Genomic DNA, 26,387 nt, shown 5'->3' with positions numbered 1-26,387 from the left:
GGCCAGTTGAGGCCTGATCGGGGTGTGGCCCCAGCTGCAGCCACTTCACCCAATCAGTCAGGGTTTTACCTGGCCCTGGCCCAGCCCCAGCCCCCCAGGCTTTTCCAACCCCTCCAGGGCCGGAGCAGGTGTTCATCCTGCTACAGGGCCCTACCAAATTCACAGTCCATTTCAATCATTTCATAGTCATAGAATTTTTTTAAATCATAACATTTCATGGATTTCAGCTATTTAAATTTGAAATTTCATGGTCTTGTAATTGTAAGGGTCATGACCCAAAAATGAGTTGTGGGGGTGTCACAAGGTTATGGTGGGGGTTTGCTGGACTGCTACTCTTACTTCTGCATTGCTGCTGGCGGCAGCACTGCCTTCAGAGCTGGGCAGCTGGAGAGCTGCAGGCAGCTGCTGGCCAGGATCCCAGCTCTGAACGCAGAGCCTCCGTCAGCAGCAGCACCGAAGTAAGGATGGCATGGTATGGTATTGCCACCCTAACTTCTGCACTGCTGCCTGCAGAGCAGGGCCCTCAGTCAGCAGCTGCCACTCTCCAGCCACTCAGCTCTGAAGGCAGCAGCGCAGAAATAAGGGTGGCAATACCCTGACGCCCCTAAAATAACCTTGCGACCCCCATGCAACTACTTTTTGGGTCAGGACCCCCAATTTGAGAAACACTGGTCTCCCCCCATGAAATCTGTATAGTATAGGGTAAAAGCAGACAAAAGACCAGATTTCACAATCCGTGATACGTTTTTCATGGCTGTGAATTTGGTAGGGCCCTAACTACTAAGTAAGGGACAGGAATGATGTTCCTATGTTTTGTCTAGGGTGCTCTGAAAAAACTGAGTGGCAGTTGGTGTTGCCTCACTTTTATGCCCCTGCAGGGGAGGAGGGAGGAACATGCATTATCCCTACTGGACACTGCCAGTGAAAACATTCTGAACTGCTGCGATGGGGCGCCCACACAATATGAGTGGTGTCTGCATATGCAGCTAAGAGGAGGAATTTCCTGGTTAGGGTAGAAGGAAATTATTGAAAATGAGGTGGAAAGGGTCCCATCATATCACCAAGTTCCAACCTTTCAGAATGATATGATTTGCCATTTTCCCCATTGACCTAGAAGGCAAAGAAGGAGCTTTAAAAAAAGGTTTTGCAGAGAGAAAATTCAGGATGACAGAAGAATAAAGATTTAAAAGTAGGCTGCAGTAGGCAGTTACCCTTGTGGGGAAAGGGATCCCATTGGGAAACCTCCCACCCAGACCTTCCTGAGAGTCAACACCCGAACTCGAGGCACGCTAGCTGAAATCTAAGGGGCAAAGACCATTCAGACCCTATAGTAAGCCTAAGAAATCTCCTCCTTTAAGTAAAAAAAGGACAAGAGGGTGAGTCACGCTCTGAGATTGAGGGTGTCAGAATAAAGAACAAGATCTTGGGAAAGGATGTCCCTTCTTTCCAATACAGGGAGATTCAGTCCCCAGAGGAAAGAGGGCTGCAAATTAATTGGGGGGGGGACGACAATAAAGAGGCGTCAGCCTCTCTCCATCTTTTCCAGTACTTTCCAGAATACAGGGAGGGGAGACATAGGCTCTTCCCCCTCCATATATTTCCTCACATAGAAGAAGTATCCTGAGCCCAAAGCTTGTGAAATCTGATACAGCATCTAAGTAATTTGAAGTTGCTGAGGAGAACTTCTTGATTGTTAGCAGCTGAGTCCTGGCAATTATCTGGGGGAACACTTCTTTTTACAGGGTCTATTCCCAGTGACCAAGGAGAAAGCAGCTCAGCCCACCTAGCAATTGAGGTGGTCTGGGACGAGAAGGGCTTTGATAGTCCTCAGATTTCTCCCCCATCCATCGAAGAGGGTGGGATTTCTCACAAGACACGTTTGCTTATATCCCCTCCTTGATAGATGGACCATACGATATCATTGTGTTGTAAAGCCTGATTAGAACACTGTGGAAGAGTGAAGGCATTATGAAGTGGAAGGAGAGACAAACTGCCCTTAGTTCCAAGATGCTGGCATGCAGTTTGCATTCACACTGTGATCAGTGCCCCATAAACTAATTCCATAGCAGAATGGGGCTCCCTCCTGAGAAGGCTGGCATCTGTGGCCACCTGAATCCTACAACACGCTTGAAAAGGGGAACCTTATTAGACAGTTGGTGTTTTCCAACCACAAATGCAGTGATTCTTGACATTTTGGGGAAGCAATCAGCCATTCAGCTCCTTTCAGAGTGGAGAGATATTCTTGGGTACTATTGAAGGCCCTGGATATGAAACTGCACTCACAGGACCAAATCCTGGAAGAACATCAGGAGCCCGCAGGAATAGCATGCTGTTAATACAGACATACAACTTGACTTGAAATTCCCCAAAGATTCCAGTTTCAGGATCCCGCAGGGAAAAGGGAAATCTTCCTTCTGTATTGTTGACAGTTGCATCAAGGAGGGAAGACTGATTTTTATCCAAGTTTACTACCAGGCTCAAGTCCCTGATCAGTTGCAGAAATTCCATCAACCACTGTGGATACGGTCTGGCTAGTGCTGACTTAGACCAGCCAGTTACTAAGGCACTACACAGACCTTCTTTTCTAAAGCTGTTACGATGATTACATATTGATGAATGTCCAAGGAACCAACACCACATAAGGAACTGACCTGGAAGTGTCTGAAAATCTCAGGAATCATACGTATGTGGTAGAAGTGATTGTCAAGGTAAGCATTCTTATATCAACTCACAAAGGGACCTGACCTCCTTGCAGATTGATTCCCACATGGATCAATCTCTACCTAGGCCTTTAAGGGGGCCTGGCTGAATATTCAGTTTCTGTGACTGAAGCTCTTGGCACCCATGTGATTGCTGGCTATGTAGTGACATTCCTTGGTACACACTTTGGAATTTGTGGGTCTGCCATTCTAATAATGTCCATATCTAGAAAGATGCTGAAACCGAATGAGTGCTGATAGAGGTGGTTGCTGGGATTGGCTTCAAATATCCTGAACAATGCAGTATGCAGACCCAAGTCCAACCAACCGTATCAGACTCCCTAGAGCCATCCCAAAATGTGGCCTTTGTTCGTGGTGCAGTGCAGTGTGGGAAAACTTGACTATCCAGAGAACAAAGAAAGCTGGCCTATGGGATTGAGAGATACTTTTGGCGGATTCCCAGAGCACGAGTCCAGTGGGACTGCATCTACAGTGTGAAGCAATAGGGCTTGAACCCTGGGTTCCAGCTTGACACAGGCTCAGTCCCTTCACCTCTCCCGTGGGGTCCTGGGACCCTGTGTCCATGCCATTTGCGTGTAGATGGGGTGTTACACTTGAGCCTGAGTTCAAACCCTGGGCTTACCTGGGCTTTACATTAGAGTAAATTTTTGTTCAAATGCAATGTTTTAAGATACAAGTTCAAAAAACTCCAAAATTATGTTGTCACAAGTAAAATATTTTCAAATTGTATCTTCCTCCAAATTGGTAAAATACTTAATTTTCTTAACCCTGAAGTGTTTTCTTCAAGTTTCAATCCAAATGAATTTCCACAGTACATTATAAAACCCTTAATAGTAGTTAAGGGAGTACACTCAAGCATAATTGCATTTGCTATGTACTTTACTTGGCTGATATATTGTAATTAACTTATTAATTCTTTCTATGGAATATGTTCATATAGAAATATAATTCCAAGTATTTTTGGTCAATATTATAGCATTATATCAATAAAGCTTACTAGGCTATTCTTGGAGATAGATGAGCTAGATGAATACTAATTAAAAAAATACAGTAATTACAAAAAATGGTAGCAGAATAGGGAATTTACAGGACAAGTGCTAGAAGTTGTATGCTTATAGCCTTACTATGAGTCCCATCAACCTTTTCCAAATATCAAGTTCACGCACAAACCAAGAAGAATAGAATCATTGGAGTTACTGAGAGTCACACTGAAATCCTGCTCAATTCCTACAGGCAGGCAAAGTGACTGATATCAATTTTAACCACCATACAAAGCAAGTTCTACTTCATAGTTTAAATATCCAGTAAAGGTTATGATTACCAATACCGTTTTAACCAATTCTGAGTAATTGTCTTTTTAAGCTGAAGATATAATGAACAGAAGACGACTAAGAAGATGAAGACAAAGAAGACTAATTTCTTTGGTGGCTACTCATTTCATAAACATTATTGTTGTTGGAATCTTTGGGGGGGAGGGATAGCTCAGTGGTTTGAGCATTGGCCTGCTAAACCCACGGCTGAAATCCTTGAGGGGGCCATTTAGGGATTTGGTTGGGGATTGGTCCTGCTTTGAGCAGGGGGTTGGACTAGATGACCTCCTGAGGTCCCTTCCAACACTGATATTCTATGATTCTATGAACAGAATACGAAGTTTTAAGAAAAACATTAACATTTTTACTTTTACAATACTTGGTCAAAAACATTTTTAATTGCACACAAAAAAGTCAGCTACTATACAGGCCTGCGGGTTCAACCAAGAGATCCTCAAGTAAAACAAATCATTAACATGGCTGTAGAGTCTGTTTTAGGAGGGAGATGTCAAATAAAAACTTCAGGCACAAACTTCTGAAGTTCTTAGTAAGCATAGGTGATAGAACAATAATTCTAAATACCATTAGCTGAAAGGAACTACATTATCAAAGTAAATCAGAGAAGACACTCTTCATATCAGCCAAATCAAGAGCAATTCTTGTATTCACAAAGCGTCCAGAGATAAACTCTCAATCACTTACAAGCGAAACAAGTTGAGTGTACTGCAACAAATATAGCACAAGCCTAACTGATTAAGGGTATTGAACAGCTTCCATATGATGAGAGATTAAAAAGACTGGGACTTTTCAGCGTGGAAAAGAGATGATAGAGGTCTATAAGATCATGAATGGTATGGAGAAAGTAAATAGGGAAGAGGTATTTGCCCCTTCATATAACACAAGAACTAGGGATCACCCAATGAAATTAATAGGCATAAGGTTCATAGCACAAAAAATTGCAGAACTGTAACAAAAAATTAAAGTCATAGTCAAGAAAGATAAAGGTAACCCAAAAAGGTAAAAAAATTAGTTTAATTTTTTTTCTTTTAAATGATGTATAAAGTTAGCCTGAACATTTCCTTGGGGGAAGGCTTTCCACTTTTTTACTACCTTAGATATATTAAGAATTTCAAGTTTGGTCTTCACTCTTGATGCTGAAGACATCTTCAGAAGATATGAAAATGAAACAGGAGCTTTTTCAGCTCTTACCTAAGGGCCAGGGGATTGAATTTTAAAATATTTGGGACAGAAGGTCTTTGTTGGCAAAGAATTTGACTTAGACTGGTGGTGGTGGTAACAGCCTGAATAAGTCTATTTATCCTCTCAGGGTACGTTTACACAGTAGCTAGAAGCGTGCCTCCCAGTCCAGTTAGAGAGACTTACGCTAGCTATGCTCAAATTACTTCAATAAAAACAGCAGCGTGGACTTTGTGGCATGGGCAGCAGTATGGGCTAACTGCTCAAGTACAAGCCCACCTGATACCCTGGGTCCATATTCAGGGGATTAGCCGAGGCCACCACCCGTGCTGCAATGTCCTCACTGCTATTTTTAGTAAATTTCGTCGAGTTGAGCTAGCATGTGAGTCCACCTGTGCTGGGAGGCACACTCCCAGCTGCAGTGTAGGCATACCCTCAACCAGCAGTATGGGCTATTATTTTGTTGTGTGATATATAATTCCTACTAGTTCCGCAGATGTCCACCGATCTTCCAGGAAAGACAGGGTATAACCAGACCTTAAATTGCTAATGTAAAGAAATTAAAAAAAAAAAGTTTCCTTTTAGGCCAATTCTATAAATCATCAGCAAAATAAGTCTTTTTTAGGTTGTTTTTGTAAGCAGATTAATTTCCCAATATCCTTTGGTCACCACACATTTAGTTTTGCAAGAGAACATACTCATCACAAGCCAGATAAATTTATCAAAAAGATCAAGCATTTGAAGACAACATCCTGTATTAATTGAACTCCCTTAAGATTAAAATTTGAACTGAAAAAGCTACTTAGGGCCTTGTTGAAAGTAAGCTCTAAAAACAGAATTACTGCCACCTTGAAAAATGAAACCAAACTGACCTTTATACCTGAAATAAGAACAGTCTACAATATTTTACCAGCGATTCAGAATGAGAATTGACACCACTTATGGTGTAAGCTTCTAAATGTAAACTTGATGGAGAGAAGAAATTGGACAGCAATATGTTCATGAACTACATTCAAAATAAAAATTATTAGGAAACACCACTAGAAAATACGTTTTCTATGTTATTACTTTGGTGAACAAAGAAAGATACCTATTATGTGCAATCATAATGCTTGCAAACACTTCGGCGTTAAGGCTTGCTTCTCAAATTGTTATGTGACTCTTCATAAATCAACTTAGTAGACAAATGAAGACTCCCTGCTCTACACTAAATCCTACACCTTTTGTATTAATCTACAAAAATAGCTACTGTATTGTTATTCTGAGGGTTGTGTGAAACTTCAGTGAAGCTGGTGGGCATAATAGCTGACCTTCATTCAGGATAAATGCAAGAAGCAGTTAAGCCTCTTTTGGAGTAAGCTAGCTAACATATAGAAGCTACCATCCAAAATACAGGCCACGAACTAGACCAGACAGCACTGAACTATGTGGGCAGAGGTACTGTTTGATAAAGCTGTGTGTGAGAGAAGCACCCAGAAACATAACAGAAGCAGACAGCCAAGGACATCTAGGAAAAAAGCACTTATGACCCTGAGAAAAAGCTAAAAGGTTTTTGGGTAGAGTACTGGCTGGTTTAGAATGGGAGCAAAAAAAACCCTGCCTCCTGTTTGATTCCTAATATGTTGAAGAAAACAGGACTTTATGTACATTCTTTGTAAATAAACAGGACTGCATCAAAGAAACACCTGACTTCATTGTCAATTTCTCTTATTGGAAATGGAAACAATCTGCAAGCAGTGTTCCCTCTAACTTTTCCCACCCATGTGCGGAATGAATTTTGTTATGTGCACCAATATGTCACATATCACCTCCATATTGGTGCACATAACAAAATACATGTGGCGGGGTGGGGCCGAGGGGTTTGAAATGTGGGAGGGGGCTCAGGGCTGGGGGGGTGAGGGCTCTGGCTGGGGGTGCGGACTCTGAAGTGGGACTGAGAGGTTTGGGGAGCAGTGGGGCTCCCCAGGGTTACAGTGGGGAGAGAGGACTCTCCTCCCCACCTGCGCTCTCTCTCTGCAGCAGCACTTGGACTGGGAGGAGGGGGAGGAAGAGGCACCTGGTTCGGGGCTGGGCTGGGTTGGGGCCAGGGCGCCTGTCCCTCAGGCGCGGCAGGTTCGGGGCACTGTCCCCGGGCCACAGCAGGTTCAGCACTGGGCTGGGTCGGGGCGCTGCAGTAGGTCCGGGGCTTGGGGAGAGGCATCTCTCCCCACCACAGCCTTGAGCGCCTGTGAGGCGCTTAATAGGCAGCTGCGTGGCTGTCCAGCTTAGAGGGAACTTAGCCAGTATATGAGGTTTTGCAGGCTAACTGCTCAAGTGAAAAATGGTAACTGTATTAAATGTGATTAATTGTATCAGCAATGGTGTAATCTATACAGAGAAGTGTATTTATAAGTACCAGTTGCATGATAAAGTACAGTATAATAAATAGTTCATTTGTGCAATATAAATCTATATTAGTACTGACAGTTTTCCACTATTAAAAAGGTAGCATAGAACAACTTCTGCAAATTCTAACACAATCATTGTTATAAAAGCAGATGGACCTATACTTTTAATATAAATCAGATGACCTTGAGGCAAGTAGGCCCACTATTTTTGGAGCTACTTGTAGTGGTAAGCTTATTTGTCTTGTCTCCATGAAGATGGGTCAGGGAACAGTCATGACATCTTGTTAACCAGATCGTCTCTGGATCTTGTTCCAGAATACCATCTGCTACTCAAAGACAGGCTGAAGCTCTTCTAATAAATACTAATTAAGAACAGGAACAATATTTTAGAGGCACTACCTTATTTTGTATTATGTAATAATTGAGAAAAGTCAATTCTGCTCTAATTTAAGAACATTTACTGGTCTCTTAAAAGTTTAACCATGCCTTTGTTAGCAGCTTACAAAACTCAAACCATAGGAAAAAAAGCAGATAGGGTTCCCTAAAAATTTTAATTACTCTATTTTAAATAGTTTTTAAAAAAACAACCACAAACTACACACGAACCTAGGAGACTAAAGTACCAGTTTTCAATAAATACCAGACTTTTCTTGGTTCATGCAAGAATTCAGTGTAAGGATTCCCAAGATCTTAATATTTCTAATACACAAAGATTGTGTCTCTTTTCAATTAGACTCTGAAAGGGAATTTCAGACTGAATCAGATATTTACCTAATGACAGTCTCTCCTTCTGGATTCAGACTATTTGGTCCTTTTCTTTTAACCAGCTCTAGAATCTTGGAGAGAGCGGGTGGGGAGTTGGCCAAGGTGGCACAAAATTTAGATGTTGGATAGGCATCCGCCCTTCTGAACCCGATAATAGTCTGTCATAACAAGAGTCATACTGGGTCAAACCAATGGTCCATCTAGCCCAGTATTCTTCCTTCCAACAATGACCAGTACCAGATACTTCGGAGGGAATGAACAGAACAGGGCAATTATCAAGTGATCCACCCTGTCATCCAATCCCAGTTTCTGGGAGTCAGAGGTTTAGGGAAACCCAGGGTAGGGAGTTGCTAATAGCCATTGATGGACCTATCCTCCATGAAGCGAATTCCTTTTTTTAATCCAGTTATACTTTTGGCCTTCACAACATCCGCTGGCAATGAGTTACACAGGTTAACTGTGCACTGTGTGAAGTATTTCCTTATGTTTCTTTTAAACCTGATGCCTCCTAATTTCACTGGGTGACCCTTGGTTCTTGTGTTAGGTAAAGGGGTAAATAATACTTCCTTATTTACTTTCTCCACACCATTCATGATTTTATAGAACTCTATCATATCCCCACTTAGTCATCTCTTTTCTAAGATGACCAGTCCCCGTTTTTTCAATTTCTCCTGACCTGGAAGCTGTTCCATACCCCAATCATTTATATTGCCCTTCCCTGTACTTTTCCCAGTTCTAATATATCATTTTTGAGATGGGGTAACCAGAACTGCATTCACCACTCAGTGTGTCTAGATCCATGAGATTGGGTGAAGAGGCTGGGCCCTAAGGAAAGATAAAAGTCCTTTATGTGTGGGTCTTTAATACAAAGAGCTGGCTGAGAATGAAGTCTGAGTAGGACAGTGGCCTTCTGGAGCGAGAGTACATCTGCTCAAGGAGTGCAGGTCAGAGAGAAAGAAAGAAATACTGGAAGCTGCAAAGATTGAAACTTGACTTGTTAATTGAATTCCCTTATTTGGCTGACAGCCCCCACCAGAATCACAGTAGTAATCAGCTTCTCCAACTTCAGCTGAATCTCATCTATAGATGTGCTAGGGATGTGAATCTTGGGTCCCATTTACAAAAGATGGGGCTTGGGCTCTGCCTGGAAGACAAGAGCTGTGAAGTAAACTAGAATATTCTCCCTAAACATAGACGAAGAATAAAAGTCACTCTCTATAATTAGGTTAAAATGTAACAATTCACATGCTTTGTTGCCATTTGTTTGTGCTCCCCCCCCAAAGCTGCTTGACTCTAGAAGTCTGGAATACATTTCAGTGGAACTTCAGGAGTAATGTTAAGTCTGTGCACCTTTTTATACAAAAAAACAGAGTAATATGACCTACTACAATTAGGAATTTAGAGGGTGAATGGTTGGATCTTTCATTGTGTAAAAAGGGGGCTCTAAGTCACCGTGGCACAGTTTCAAAGACAGATACATCTGGGAAGTTTTATAGAAGTGCGGTTTCACTGCTGTCTCTTATGCAAACAAGTACTACTAAAATATGCCATTGTATCAGTCAGTGACATATTCTCCCCTGGAATACAGAATAAAATTCTGCTCATCCTGTCTCAAGAGAGATATAAGGGATCGAGACTTACAATGAAAATCATTAGAGATATGGTAAGACTCCCAAATGAAGAGACTGGAAATAATGGAATTGTTAATTTAAAAAGAGGAGACAAAGAAAAGGTTACATAAGCATATAAAACAACAAGGGGTATGGAGAAGTTAAATCAGGCAACTCCAAATACAAAAGCAAAGGATATTCAATTAAACTGAAAGGCAACAAAGCACTTTGTATATTATTGAGGCCAGTAGCTCAGAAGGATTCAAAAATACATATATAGATAATGGGTACAATCACATTAAATTTTAAAATAGAAAAACACAGATATAAACCCTCATGCCTCAGGGGATAAGTTAACACCCAACTAAAGGGTTTAGGAAGACATATCCCCTAGAAACAAATTATTCCATAATTCTTGCACTTTTCTCTGAAAGATCTTATACTGACTAATGTTAACCAAAACACTAAGGGCACGTCTTCACTAGCAACGTTAAAGCTTTAACGTGGCTTGTGTAGTCACGGCAGAGCACTGGAGAGAGCTCTCCTAGTGCTATGAAAAAACACGTCCATTAGAGGAATAGCTACGGTGCTGGGAGCACGGCTCCCAGTGCTGTGCACTGTCTACACTGGCACTTTACAGCACTGAAACTTGCAGCGCTCAGGGGGGTGTTTTTTCACACCCGAGTGAGAAAGTTGCAGCGCTGTAAAGTGCCAGTGTAGACAAGCCCTAAAATAGATGGTCTGTTCAGGAGAGAAAACTACTTTCAATTCTACTTTTCTTAAGATATTTTGCAGGAAAAGTACTCCTGAGGTCTCATTTGCATATTATGATTCATGCAAACATTTGCACATTTAAACCTATAAGATGACTTAAAGATTCTGTCCTACTAAGCGTATTCCAAACCTTAGTACCTAAGGACTCTTTCCCATGCCACCAACATTTGTCAGTTCCTTTTAAGAGCAGGCAAAAACAATGCCACTAATATATCCAAAAATATAAAAAGAAAATAATTTATCCCTCTCCACACTCCACCACTTTTTTAAATACAAAAAGGAGCCATTCCTGAAAAAAAAAAAGACAGACACCCTCAGGGAATACCCAGATCATAATTTAAAGCCCAAAGCTCTAAAGGGAGGTGGGTGAATGAGCAAGTTATATTCAGAAAAGCATAAATACAATGCAAGTAATTTTCTCTTTTCCAAAAAATACCACTTATACTGGATTCTCACTCCTGGAAAATAACAGATGTCCCAAGGGAAAATACCAACAACAGTTACTGAAATTTGGCATAAGATGAAGTCAAACCAGCAAAGACCCAGGAAGAGTTTCTAAATTTGACCAACTGAAATGAGATATTGTGAATCCCTCACCCCCTGCCCCCAAAAACAAACAAAGTACTCCAGGATAGGGAAAGTTTTGGCCCTGTGCCTCTGATGCAAGCTCAAAGCTGCAAGAACAAGACTGAAACATAGCCAGGAAACTTAATACAAGCAGTAGAGCTTAAAGAATATATTGGACATGGCCATGTGGTCAGTCTCTATGTATGTATGTAAACATGCATGGTGTGCCACTGCCATCCTGCACTACGGTTGCCAAGCCTCCAGGATTGGCCTGGAGTCTCCTGGAATCGGCATCGATCTCCCGGTGACTATTGAAAGCAATCCAGGACATTTTAATAGGATATTTTAAGAAAATGACATTACGTCATGTTGGGGAGAAAAAATCTCCTAGAATAGCTTCAGTCAGAGTTGGCAACCCTAACCTGCTGGCTGGCAGTCCTGGCTACCTCCCTTGGCACCAAACAAATCTTGACATGATCCTCTACTTTTAGACTAGCCTAGCCAAAGTAGACAGAGCAGATATTAGAACTGGACTCCAAAAGTGAAGACATACAATCCAGGTGTGGGATAATTCCCAGCCACTGAACATTCCCCCCGCCCCCCCCCAAAAAAAATTCCAGTTAGCTCCTTTACTCATATATACCATGCATAATTGCTGGAACTAGGGGTGCTGCCACACTCCTTAGCTTGAAGTGGTTGCCACTATATACAGGGTTTACAGTTTGGTTCAATGGCTCTCAGCACCCCCACTATAAAAATTGTTCCAGCATCCGATATCATGCTTATGGAGCTCTACCCCATCAAGAATTAATATGCCAGGAAATGAACCTTCTGTTCTTGAGTTAATGCTGATCAACAATCCAAACTGAGGTCTTCATCTGACAAAAAATACCCTCATTGGCCATCTAGAGGAGATGAGACAAAACTTTGCTTACAAGGCCAGCATGGATTCGTTAAAATACCAGAACTTTTGTCCAAGTTCTGCCAGAAGAACTTGCTACCAAAAAGGCTGGTATACTGGAGTGTCTTCCGTGAATGATGAAAGAATGTCTCACTAATCAGGTCAATACTCCCAGGACAGAGAGATTACTTTTTAAAAGAAGCTTTCAGTCCGTGTGCTAAGCAAATATCTGGCAAGGAATTCACAGATTCATCGGTTCCAAGGCCAAAAGAGGGCACTGTGATCATCTAGTCTGAACTCTGTTTAATACAGGCCATACAACTGTCCCAAAATAATTCTTAGCACATATCTTTTAGAAAAAGCATCCAATCTTGATCTAAAAACCTGTCAGTGATGTAGAATCCACCACAACTCTTGGTAAAACTGTTCCAACGGTTAATTCCTCTGTTAAAAATTAAGCCTTATTTCCAGTCTGAATTTATTTTCAACTTCCAACCTTTGGATTGCATTATACCATTCTCTGCTATATTGAAGAGCCCATTATTAAATATTTATTATAGTCTGTAAGTACCTACATGAGGAACAAAGTTAACCCTTAACCTTCTCTTTGTTAATTTAAGTAGACTGAGCTCCTTGAATCTAAGGCATGCTTTCTAATCCTTTAATATTTCTTGTGGCTCTTCTTTGAATCTTCTCCAAATTATCAACATTCCTCCTGAACTGTAGACACCAGAACAGGACACGGTATTCCAGCAGCAGTCACACCAGTGCCCAACAGAGAGGTAAAATAACCTCTCTACTCCCCCTGTTTATTCATCCCAGGATTGTACCAGCTCTTCTGGAGACAGCATCACACTGGGAGCTCACACTCAGCTGGTTATCTGACATGACCCCCATATCATTTTCCTGCCTCCCAGGATACAGAAGGGGGAGGGAGGGGGCAGTACGTATGGCATATATTCTTTGTTTTTAGAAGTATACATTTACATTTAGCCATATCAAAATGAACACTGTTTGCTTCTGCCAAGTTTACCAAGCAATCCAGATCACTATGTGACCCGTTCTCTTTATTATTTACCATTCCACCAATCTGTACGTGATCTGCAAATTTTATTAGTATGATTTTATGTTTTCTTCCAGGTCATTAATAAAAATGTCATGTAGCATAAGGCCAATCACAGATCCCTGCGGAACCCCATTTGAAACACATCCATTCAATGATTATTCCCCCTTACAATTACATTTTGAGAGCTAGCAGAGCCACCTTTTAATCCAGGTAATGTGTGCATTTTAGTTTTATATCTTTCTAGGGTTTTTTTTTAATCAAAATGTCATATGGTACCAAATCAAATTCCTTCCAGAAGTCTAAGTATATTACATCAAAACTATTACTTTTGTCAACTAAACTTTTAAGCTCATTAAAAAAAAAAAAAAAGGATACCAAGTTAGCTTGATAGGATCTATTTTCCCTAAACCTGTGTTGATTGGCATTAGTGATATTACCCTCCTTTCATTCTGTGTTAACTGAGTCCCATATCAGCCACTCTATTATCTTGTCTGGGATCTATATCAGACGGACAGGTATGTAATTACGAGTCCTTCTGAAGTTTTAACCCACTCTGCAAGGTCAGTCAACTAGAAAACTGTAAAGGCCTTACACTGAACTTGATGGCATTTCTGGGTTAGTTTGTCTGTATATAATGTGATAATCGTTAAATGCCAGATCAGATTATTTTCAAAATTTCAGGAAATGTTCTAGACATCAATGGCAAAAACCCTATTGATTTGGGGGAAAAAATCAAAAGGGGAAAATAGGGGACACATGGAGCCCCTGCCACAGCTTTAAGCATCTCTGCAACTGTCTATAGATCAAACTGGTTGATGGCACCGATTAATGCCTTCCAGCCTAACAATCAGTATCTCTGCTCACCCTCCCAATAGAGTTTAACATGTTGACAACCTGAATGACTTATCTCCCAGATAAATAATGGGAGAAAAGGAGAATGGTAGTGCATACAGAGCCGGCGGGGGGCAGGAATGGGTGAGCACAAAGAACCCCTGGTCAGAGGAGACTGGGGACAGAGCCCCTGGCATTTGAGGGGGAAGGGGAATGGAGGGCATGAGGGTGCACATGAAGCCCCGACGTTTGGGGGAGAACAGGAGGCACACAGAACTCATAGCAGGAGGAGAACGGAGGAGTTGCAGGGCATCCCTGAAATAGATGAAGATGAAGAGTGATACATATGAAACTTGTGAGGTAGAATGGAGGAATACAGGGAGCCTCTAGTGTGTACAATAAGCTCAGCCTTCAGAAGATATCAAGTGTGAGCCCCCTTTCATGCAACATTTATTTTAGAATGTTATAGCCTCAATAATATTTTCCAGGACGCTGTTCCTAAATTTTTATATAGAAGAGTTTTTATTCTAGAAGTGGGCACTGAAGTTGATTAAAGAGAAATTAGTTTTGTATTTTATTTTAAGACAAAAAGTCAGGAAATTCCAGATAGAAACCAATAGGTCACTTGTAACAAACCTTTTGAGTTAGGGAGACAGTATCAGCACTGGCTTTACATTACCACAAAATGACAAAACCTAGGAAAATATTTAAGGTACAGGCCCAAAATATAACTTATTCCGAGAGCATACCAAAATAATGTTTCAGCTGTTAAATATACACTCAATCATGAAAAATATAGGAGTCTACTAAACAAGAATTGCAACATTGTTCACATGCCAATTACTCTGAGCAATCACCTGACAACCCAGGTCACTGAGTTTGATTGCCAAATATCAGCCAACTTCCCATATGAGGCAAATCAAAGATGGTAAACCTAACTTTCAGCCTTGACATTTCTTAAGTTTAGCACCACTTCTTTCCAACTATACCTCACTAGCAGGTTGCAACTTGTTGGGGGGGGGGGGGGCGGTGAGGAGGGATGCAGGCCTTCCTACTGTGTATGATTGCTGCTTTTGACACCTCCAGACTGAATTGCTGCAACCGCATTCTACATGGGGTTACACCTGAAAACAATCTGGAAACTTAAGATAGAAGCACCACTTAAGGGCTGCTGCATTGTGCATTAAGTGGCAGCAAATGACAATCAGTGGGTATTTAATTTTCTGCACTGTTTGCTGTTTTCCAGAATGAATTTAAGGAGTTTGTTTTAAGGGTATGTCTTCACTGCAGAGATGGCCTGGGTATTGCCCTAGCCCTCTTCTATCCTCACAGAAAAAACTAACTTGTGGGTTTAAGGATGCTTTAAACCAGAGCTAGCAGACATGGCCAAGGGCATGGACTGGAGCTCAGATTTCAATAACAACCCACTTATTTTGCAGTGAGAATGCAGACTAATCAACCACAGGTGCAGTCTGCCCTCCTATCCTATCCCAAAATTTTTATCTGGGCTAAGTCCTCTTTTTCTACACTGTGCTTTAACACTGCATTTGCTTATTCCATGCCTGTGGCACTTCCACAGCATTTGAACAGAGATGCCATCCAAGAAATCCTTCTCGCATGCTGCTAGCTGGCCAGTAGCTAACACCAGACTTATGGTAGAGCTAAGAAGTAATCATCAGAAAGACCCACAGGAGCACTTTCACAAAAGAACTCAAAGAAGGAGAACTAAGTTCTCCCAAAATACACTGAATGAATTCATAGACAGATGCAGTTTAAGCACCACTAAAAATTTTGGATATGCTGCTAGAAATCCATTCCACCACATGAGCAAGTACAGCACTATTGTAGACACAGTCACATAAGTCTGGCAAGGGTAGGGTTCTGCAGTGGGAACACTCCATCCATTCTAAGTTAAGTCAGGCTAACAATGCAGTGAAGACATACCCTAAGCCAGAGGTCCTCAAACTGTGGGACACTCCCCCCCCTAGGGGGGCATGCAGGAACAGCCCTGGGGCACGGCAGGGGTCGGGCCAGCCCCCAAGGGGGGCAGGGAGGGAGCACCATCCAGTCTCTGGCTCCTGTCCCTATCCCCAGCCTCAGTGTGGCTCCACTCCCAGCCCCGTGCCAACCCCTAGCCTCAGCCCTGTTCCTGGGCGGGGAAGAGGCTGGAGATGAGGCTGGGAGCAGAGCCCAGCTGCGGCTCTGCTCCAGCCCCCAACCCAGACCCAAACCCACCCCAAGCTGCAGCCCCAGCACCCATCCGCATCCTGTTTCCCACCTGCCCCCAGCTGTGGCTCCAAGGGGTGGGGCACAACCCTCAGAAGTTTGGGGACTGCTGCCCTAAGGTTATGCCTACACTGCAGCTGGGAGCATGCTTCCCAGTGCAGATAGACAGACACACGCTAGCTCTATCTGAGCTAGTTCATTAAGAACAGCAGAGTGGCCAAAGTGGTACAGGTAACTGTTGGGGCTAGCCACCCCCTGAGTACAAACTCACTAAATCTGTTGGGTAGGTACTTATGTGGCTAGCCACCATCCATACCATCAGTCACATTGCTATTTTTAGTATGCTAACTCAAGCGAGAGTGAGTGTGTGCCCATCCCACCTGCATTGGACACCACACTCCCACCTGCAGCTTAGCCATACCTTAAGTGGCTTGGCACCTCCCTACTTGAGAAACTCTCTCTCCTTATGCTTGGTCCTACAATTTCAGTCAATAGAGCAACCTGAACTTTTAAATTCCCCTTGATTTAAAAGATATGGGGATAGTGGTGGAGCACTCTCTGTGATGGGCCCTGAAACTCTAGAACAAAAGCACTCTGATCCATAATAGTCCCGTTTTGTCCTCCTTCAAAACACATTTATTTGCATGGGCTATGGCAGAGGGTATGGTTTGTTCAAATATGGGAAGTCAGATGTGTTTTGCTGACCATTTAATTTTTTTTTTTATTTCACAGTGCTGTCTGGTGTATTAGACACACACATCTTAAAAAAAAAAAACTTTTGTATACTAAAGTAAAATTTAAAAATTGTGAGAAGACTAAGAAAAATCTTTCCTGGAAGTTCACAAAACTAGTATTGCTTATTAGAATGTAAAATCTCCATTTGAGTTTTCCCACCTATTGTATTAGGATAAATATGTATTTTTGATTGTTTACAGGTTTATTTGGGATAAAATTCGCAAAAGTGGTGGTGGTGATGAATTGACTACGTCCAAGACCCATTTTCAAAAATGGATTTAGGCTGCCAAATGTCTAAGGCATTTTTAAAATAGGATTTGGTATAGCTACACTGCTAGTCACCCTACGTTTTAGAAATAAATCAGGCCCGTGGCATTTTCTAAAATTTTACTCTTGATCTTTGTTAGAAAATTATTAATAGTAAAGTACATCTACTAGTTTTGAGTGTTAAACTTCTTCAGATGCATGTGGGCTGTAGTCCACGAAAGCTTATGCTCTAATAAATTTGTTAGTCTCTACGGTGCCACAAGTACTCCTGTTCTTCTTTTTGCGGATACAGACTAACACGGCTGCTACTCTGAAACCTCTTTTTAGAGAGGCTCTGTAATCCCTGATCATTCCAGTAGCCCTTCTCCACACCTGTTCCAGTTTGAATTATTCTTTCAGGAACACAGGTGAACAGAACTCTACACAGAATATCAGATGAGTTTTTACCAGTGCCTTGTACAATAGCATTAATACTTTCCTCTCACCTCTAGAAATACTTCCTATGAGCAGATTTGTCTTTTTCATGGCTACACCACACTGGTGGCTCATAGTTGATCATGGGATGACTAATACACCCAGGTCTTCCTCCTCTTCCTGTTTCCAACTGATGAACTCCCAGTTTATAGCAGAAACTCTTGTTATTAGGCCCTGAATGCATAACCTTGCACTGTGTACTATTAAATGTCATCCCATTTCTATTACTCCAGCCTCAAGGTCATCCAATTCTTCCTGTATAATATTTTGATCCTCTTCTGTATTGACAATGCCTCCCAACTTTATGTCATCAGCAAATTTCATTGGCACACCTACTTTTTGTGCCAAGATCATTAATGAAAATATTAAATAAAACCAGTTCCAAGACTGATCCTTGAAGAACTCCAATAATAATCTTTCTAGCCCAACAGTTCTCTTTTCAGCTCAACACACCTGTGTCTCCCCGGTTAGCCAGTTCCTTACCCATCTTTCAATTCCTGTACTAATCATCCACTTCTCTAGTTTGACTAATAATTTCCCATGTGGTCCTGCAGCCAATGCTTTACTGAAGTCCAGATAGATTAGATCTAATGCATTGCCTTTGTCTTAAAAAAAATCAGTTATCTTATCAAAGATTGATATTTATTAGTCTGGCATGATCTACCTTTAATAAATCCCCACTGCATTTTATCCATTTACCTCGGTCTTCAGTAATTCTTTCCTTCCAAATCTGTTATAAAGACTTCCATACTACTGAGGTCAGATCAGTGGGTCTGTAGTTGCCCAGATCACTTCCCACCCTTTCTTAAATATAGGTACTATGTTTACTGTTCCTCAGCTATATGGTACTGCACTTGCTCTGATAGCAAGGATTTTTAATAAATCTATCAGACTTGCAAGTTCATGTACTAGTTCAATAAGTATTCTGGATAGAGATTATCCAGTCCCTCAGACTTCAGTTCTTTAAGTTTTGCTTCCACAATGGATGTGATAATTACCATTTCTGTACATTCATTCCCATTACCCATCCTACCTTTGCCCCTATGTTCCATTAGCATCCTTACTGAAAACTGAGGCAAAGAATTCATTTAGTTTTGGGGTCATACCTAGATTATCCTAAATCTCTATCCTGCCCGCTTACCATAGTATCCTTATTTTTCTTGTTCTCTTTATTTATAAGGTTTAAGTTAAGTTCCCTGTAAGCAGCCTATTTAGTGCCGCACAGGTGCTCAGGGAATCCGCCTTGTGGGGACATACTGTGGCCGGTGGAGGGGTGCCCCCTCCCCAGTCCCAACTTGGCTGCAGGAGGGGCACCTATCCTGTGGCCCCAGCCCTGGAGCTGCCAAAGTGGAGAGGCACCTCTCCCCCCCCAGCCCAAGTGCTGCTGTGGGGAGAGAGAGAGTTGGGGGTGGGGGAAGTCCTCTCTCCCTACCGTAGCCCCGGAGCACCCTCCTGTGTGTCACACATTACCTCCATATTGGTGCACATAACAAAATTCATTCTGCACATGTGTGGGAAAAATTAGAGGGAACACTGGGCTTAAGAACCTTACTTGTTTTAAAATTTCCTTTCCAAATCTAACAGCTTGACTTTTGACAATTCTCACTTTATCACCTCCAAGATGTAGCTTTCTCTACTGATCAATCCCTTCTTTCCATTCCTTGTATGCTCTCTACTTATTCCCAATATCCTTTTTGAGGTGATTATTCATCCAATTTGATCTGAAGCCCTCTCCTACAAGATTTCGCCCCCCTCCCCCCCCCCCCCCCCCCCCGGCTTAGGATACAAATTCCAGATAGCTTTCGTACCTTGGATTTACAGAAATGTCAAGCCTCCTCTGCATTTTCCCTGAGCTCCAGTGCAGTCGACTTCATTACCTAGTTCCTTTAATTTTTCAAAGTCTACACTTCTGAATTAAAAATCTCAGTTTATTGAAGTGTTTTGATTATTCCATTCAATTAAACTGTATCAATTCATGATCACTCAATCCAAGATTATTTTCTACAACTAGGCCTTCTATAACGTCTTCACTACTTATCAAAAGCAAGTCTAAAATAGCATCACTTCTTGGTGGTTCAGTGACTAATTGGTGACAGAAATCTATTGTTGTTACATCCAGGAATAACTCAGCCTTACAATTATCTGTAGCATTTATTCTCCAATTATATCTGGTAATTAATGTCTTCCATAATGACTATTTTCAATATTCTTTCTAATAATATTAGAGAGATCTCTATCCATATCCAAAACCTAATCTGGAGGCCTACAGCAAACACCTAACACTCTCCAACAGAACCTCTTTTATAATTCTTACCCAAAGTGATTTTGACCAAGACTGTTTTAGCCAATCACTTCTTATTTCTTTACAGTTTACCACGATGTACAAATGTTAACCCACCATTTTAACCTTTATTTCTTTATCTCTTCGAAAGCTCACACCCTTCAATATCTGTATTCCAGCCATAACAGCAACATGGTGGATAGCAGTGATCCTTATAATACCCAGTTTCACATCCCGCATCAGTAGTTCTAAAGTTACTCACATTATAACTTTTAGCACTTTATCTGGCTCGTTCAATAGATTTCTTGACATACATGAGCATCAATTTAAAAATTAACATTTTTAGATGTTTGCATATCTATTCCCCCACAAAACACTATTAACTTTAGTTAAGGCTGATAGATTCTATATCCCACCACTGCAGTTTGTAAAAAACAAGGAAATAACCAGTGAAGTCATCAACAAACCATCTTTGCTTTCCTTCCACCTCCCAGAATCCTCCCCTTCCTGACGATTTCAATTATTTCTACATGAAGATTATCAAATTTATAAGTCACTATTATAGATCACTCATTCATATAATTTTTCCTGAACACTGCAGAAAGACATTTTACATCTAACATGCCTTACACACACACACACAGGCCAGTACAAAACCACATACAGAACTACATATAATGAAATTTATGAAAGACAGGTGGTCCCTAAATCAATTAATCAACATAAGCATGGTGAGAGTCCATGGCTGAATGTTGGTGTATTTTACTGTGCGCGCTCTCTCTAAGAATGTACTTTTACTTACGGCTTAAAAGAAGTATTCCTAAGTGAAACATGCATAAAAAAAATAAATACTGAGTATAAATAAATAAGAACATTCAAAAGAGTATTGACTGAAGCCTCTTGTATTACAGATAATTTTATATTTAATTTCCATTGCAGAATTACAGTCTTACCATCTCAAGAACGACAAAAACTGGACATTTTTAAAAGAAGTTGGTAATTTGTATTACAGTAAATATACAGAGAAAGAATTTAACATCAAGCTTCACTTCTTGTACTTCAGTGGAAATCAAACCTGAAGCTCCAGGTGGCTATCTAATGGTTACAAATAGGAAAGTTTGCATATTTAGAAGTTTAGTTGGTCTAGTTTGTAACGAGATGTTAAGAAATTGTAACTGGAATTTTCTCTATTAGATTGCAAGCTATCCAAAGCAAGACTATTTTCCTGTGTGTGGATAACACCCATCACTTTGCGGGTGCTGCCAGACCACAAATACAAGTCTTCTTTAGATAGACAACATGAAGATTAAAGACCCGGATCCAAATCCTAATGCAGTTAATAGGGAGTTTTTCCACTGACTTCAACTGAAGTTGAATTGGCTCTAAGGAGTCAATACAGAGTTATTAATACCCACATATTGAATATATCACTATCTAGAAGAAAGGGATACTAAAAGGCACATATCACCATGGTATCTAAGCATACCTGCTAGAGAAGAAAGATCCTGAAGAAATTAGTGGCAAAGAACATTAGAGATATATCTACGGACACCTTAACAGTCATTTGTATACTTGACAAATTTACAATGATCAAAAGCTATGCATACTAAAGAGTAGAATTTCAGAAAGAAAAAACATTTCATATTTTGAGAATCAGAGTAGTAATGTGAGCTGTAGCAGCGATGTCCATACAGGAATAAACATGTCTATCGGTTAAAGAGGAGACTGGATATTAGGATTCTGTTTTTGTTTACAACTCTGCTTCAAAATTTAGGCCTGGTCTACACACAGAAGTAGCGCCAACATAGCTACATCACACCACACAACATAAAATTGATTTTTACTGAACAAAACCTTAAATATTTTGAATATATAAATTTCTATTATCAAAAGATGTTTCATGTTTACAGCTAAAATATTTATTAAACAGAGGGATTAACTGTTGTTAATGAATTAAACTGATTATTTCAGGTAAGCCTGGGAAAAATTTTAAATATGCCTAAGTGAAAGTTACTAGAGCTTAAGTTTCTATTGCCTAAGTTTCTTGACAATGAGACAGTCTCCTAAGTTATTTTGGGTGAGCTACTGTGCCCTATTTATGAAGCTTGACCTCAGAAGTTAAAATAAGGAGGAAAAACATCTTTCTTTATACAGAAAAGCAGCCTTTAACTCAAAGTTTCTGATAAAGGCTTATGGATTTAACACATTTTTATTCAAATGTTTTAAGAGATAATAAATTTAGGCCTTTACGTATTTTGCATTAAATTCAGATTTCATTTTAAAAAAGAAAAATTATAATTTAACAATTGAAAAATCCAATTTAAATTAAAAATATTTTTTTAAATCATTGATATTTATCCACCTTGATTTCAGGTGCGCAGCACGATACACCTTAAAGAGGTCTGATTTTTAGAAAGTGCGGCAGATCCACCCTCTGAAAAATCAGACCCCTATAAGGTGTCTGAAGTTGCATACACTACAATTGAGGCACTAAAAAATTACTAGTTACTTTTTAAAACCTTGATTGATGTTGCCATTGCAGGAGTAACCAAGATGTAATAGCATCATCACTGGAAATTCATCTATCAAATATTAGAACTGTACATAAATTAACTATGAAGGATTGCTGTTATCACACTGAAACCATTTTCATTTCTAAACGTAAAAAGACTGTCATGTCCAAGTCTCTATGTAATGCTTCTCAAGAAGCAGGCCAATAAGAACGGTGTTCCAGGAAGATATTATTTTACTATATTGAAAAAAAGATTTTCCAATCGGATCAGCTACCTGCGAGATACATCTGATCATCAGAGTTCAGGACAAATTCACACCAAAGACGCTACAGTGTGTAGCCAAGACCAAACATTAGACTGACCTACCTACATTGCTCAGGACTGTGAAAAATGTCAAGCCCTATACGATGTAGTAAGGTAGACCTAACCACCAGCGTAGACGCTGCTAGGTCCACAGAAGAATTCTTCCATCAAACTAGCTACAATCAACAGACTATGGTCAACAGCAGCAGAGCTGCAGCACTGTAGCTGTGCTATTGTAGTACAGACATACCATAATCAAGACCACTAAGAACACGCAGTTGCAATGCATTCATGAAGATCTTTGACTACAACTCAGACTCTTATCATTCCAGAAGTGCTTTCTTTACAAGGCTCTAAACAAAAGATTGCCTAGGACAAAGTTACATAACAAGGCAATAAACACGGAAGCATGCTTTTATTTAAGAGTTCAAATTAAAAGATAAATGCACTCAAAACATGTTGGTTTTAACAGCAAGATCCTCAAGATTTTGATTAAATATCTTCAGTGGCCCACAACAAACTTGATTTTTAAACTACAGATTCTTTTATTTCTTGTGCATTTAGAAGAACTTATGGGTTTACCTATAATCTTTGCTTAATTCTATGCCTCTGCAACAACTTGAAAAATTCATATAAACATGCACAAAACATTGTCAGTGGGACTGGTTCAGCAATCAGAAAATACATTTAGAGACAAACTGCTCATCACTTGGACAGTATTTTTAAACAGAACATTATAGAAGTCCCCCATTTCAAGGGCACCATTAGATATGAAATCCAACATTTGCTTCTATCACAGAATTCAAAACTACTTTAACTCACACTTTGAAACAGACATTTTAATGTCCCGTTTTAAAATTAAATTGGATTTTACAATTCCTCACATCCCTTACATTTTTTGTTTTTATAATCAGACTTTCCTATTTTGTTTGAGTGAAAACCCACACAAACAGGGAAACTAACTAGACAAAAAATACAATACCCCAAATAAAACTGAACAGTGCCACCCCTCACGCCAATCTCTTTCAGTTACAGTAATTTTAATAATTTTGTAAAAAAAAAATAAAAAAAAATCCGTATACCCAAGACAGTGAGGACACTTTGTAAGAGATTGTTTTGGGTAGATCTTTTACGTAGGGTCAGCTTTCTAATAAAATCAGCAAGATATATCTTATCACGCTTTTTAAAGTAAGCTCTCTGGGACAGGGACGTCTTCCTTATTGCTTGTGTATACACTGCCTACCCAATTCCTCGATTAGAGTTCCTAAACATTACCGTAACATTCATCTGTTTATTTTATTGAATATTTAATCAATAGTCTGACCAATACCTATTACCTATTGTGGAACGCTGAGTGTGTTGGTTTCCAAGCCACTTTAACTTAAGCCTGCAAAGCCCCATAAATCACTACAGGGCAATCTCTTTACAGGAACATCATTTCCAAACACTGGCTTGCCAATAGATGGTTAAGAAGAGTAGGATTAAGTGCAGTCCATTATTAAAATAAATATATTCAAAAAGTAAAAAAACAACACTTAACAGGAGTCCTTATTAATACAACTTTAAGGCCCAAACTTGCAACATTTGCACAAGCGAGTAAGCCCCATGTAGGATCATGTGGACAAAAGCTGCAGGATCGGGGATCCCTAGTTCGGACAGGAGGGGGACGGATACACAAACTGCAAGGCCACCACCCCATAAACACACCCACACACTCCCGACAGCACGGACCCGGCCAGGGAGCGGGTCACGCCGCGGGGACCCTGCCAGGCAAAGTTCACGCGCAAGGGGGAGGTGGGAAAGCGAAGTCCGCACCGCGCCTGCCTGTTTCCCTCCCCCGGGAAGCCAGAGGCGCAGCAGGAGCTGCGGCCAGAGCGCCCCAAGGAACTCGCCGCACCCCGCCCCGGCCTCCCTCACCCGGGGAGTCGATCACACTGGGGGGAGGGGAAGGGGCGGACTCACCTTCCTACTCCTGCCGCTGCTCCCGCCGCTCCCTCCTTCTCGGCACTGACGCGTCCAGCAGCTCTAAGCCCCTCACGCGCGGCCCGGAGACACCGGAGACAGCCCCGGCTCGCTCACCCCAGGGAGCTGCGCAGCCGCCACCGCCACAGACCAGGAGACAAACACCTCACACCGCTGCGCCCGCTCCGCCTCCCAGCGGTGGCCCCGCCCCAACGGCCGCACGCACGCACGCGCTCCACCCGCCTTCCACAGCCGCACGTCCTCATTGGGTGGAGGGCGGCAGTTTGCGGTGCGCACGCCCCGCTCGCTGCCTGTGCCGGGCTGCCCGCCGGTGGAGCGGCTGAGGGACGCGTGCTCGCTGCGCAGGGGGAATGGGGGAGAAGTGGGGGAATGACGAGGACGAAGGGACACGGGGAATGAGGGGCTCCCTTGCTGTCCCCCGCCCACAGTTATGGCCCCTCTGGACCGTCTCTTCCCTACCCTGCTCATCTCTCATGACCAGCCAAGGCTCCCACACACCGGGACGGCAGCTCCCTCAAAACGCCCTTGTCTTGGCTAAGCGCCGCTCCCGCCCTCCTCTCGTAGCGTCTGAGCCCTTCTCTTCAACCACCAGCTTCTTCAGGCTGGACTGGCCACCGGTTAGATCCTCCTCTGCGCTGCCCCTCACTCCAGTTTCATCTACCTCCCTTACGCCTCTGCTGCTCTCAGTCCCGCTCCTGCCTATATCCTGATCAGTGGCACTGGAGTCAGAGGGCCAGAGTAACCACAAGCTACTTTTTTCACAGCTGATTCTGAGAGACTGTTGCACAAGGCTGTTTTCGGGCTCAGAACTCTTGTTAGCATTTTTGACACAGACGCAGACCCCATCATGGTTGTAAAACAGTCCAGCCCAAGCACTGACTGGACAAAAAATCAAAGCACTAATACCAGTTAGGAGAGACCTTTGGCAGCCAGAAGGATGGGGATACTCCCAAGAGGAGATGGTCATCAGTCAAAGAAAGCAGGCATTAGATTATAGGGCAGCCTAGGACCTACCAGCTTTGCAGATAGGCACTACTTTGAAGATCCAGCTATTAGACCCCAGAAGGAAGGGACTAACAGAGTTGTGAGGGATGCAGTGGCACCCAGGTCATACAAGTCATTATGCAAGAGGAACAAGTGATTCATAAAAACAGGAGACATTTATGAGCCAGTAGACATAACACCCAGAACAGAAACAGAACCATCCAGAGGCCAACCTCATAGGGAGGAAGAAGACTCCATTAAAAGACAGTTTGCTACAGTCAGAGATAAGTGACAGGGAGACAGAGATAGGTCACTCTTGGTATGGTCACCTGTTGAGAACAGATTATCTCAAAGTCTGCATAACCAGTGAAGACAAGACTCCAACTTGGCTATGTGCAGCAATTTCTGGCTAAAAGGACACAGGGTAAGTGTCTGGGCATCAATTATTTGTTTTTAATGTTTATATTAAAATATTTGCAAAATAGGAAAGATG

At 41.6% G+C, this 26,387-nt stretch overlaps 1 protein-coding gene across 5 annotated transcripts in view; it reads right to left on the bottom strand.

The window, feature by feature from the left end:
- The window catches only part of PALS1 (protein associated with LIN7 1, MAGUK p55 family member), a 130,602-nt gene extending 105,483 nt beyond the window's left edge, over positions 1–25,119 (bottom strand). The window contains exon 1 of one of the 5 annotated variants that reach the window (XM_005306689.5): positions 24,890–25,119. The gene's annotated coding sequence lies outside the window, so the exon portion shown is untranslated. The remainder of the gene's footprint in view (positions 1–24,889) is intronic. The other 4 variants (XM_065592903.1, XM_042849322.2, XM_065592901.1 and 1 more) reach the window with 4 other exon arrangements.
- Between the last annotated feature and the right edge of the window lie 1,268 nt (positions 25,120–26,387).

Source organism: Chrysemys picta, chromosome 4 (assembly GCF_011386835.1).
Source record: "Chrysemys picta bellii isolate R12L10 chromosome 4, ASM1138683v2, whole genome shotgun sequence".
In the NCBI taxonomy this organism is placed as follows: domain Eukaryota; kingdom Metazoa; phylum Chordata; order Testudines; family Emydidae; genus Chrysemys; species Chrysemys picta.
The sequence above is the reverse complement of the archived record's forward strand: the minus strand, read 5'-3'. Positions and strand labels throughout refer to the sequence as shown.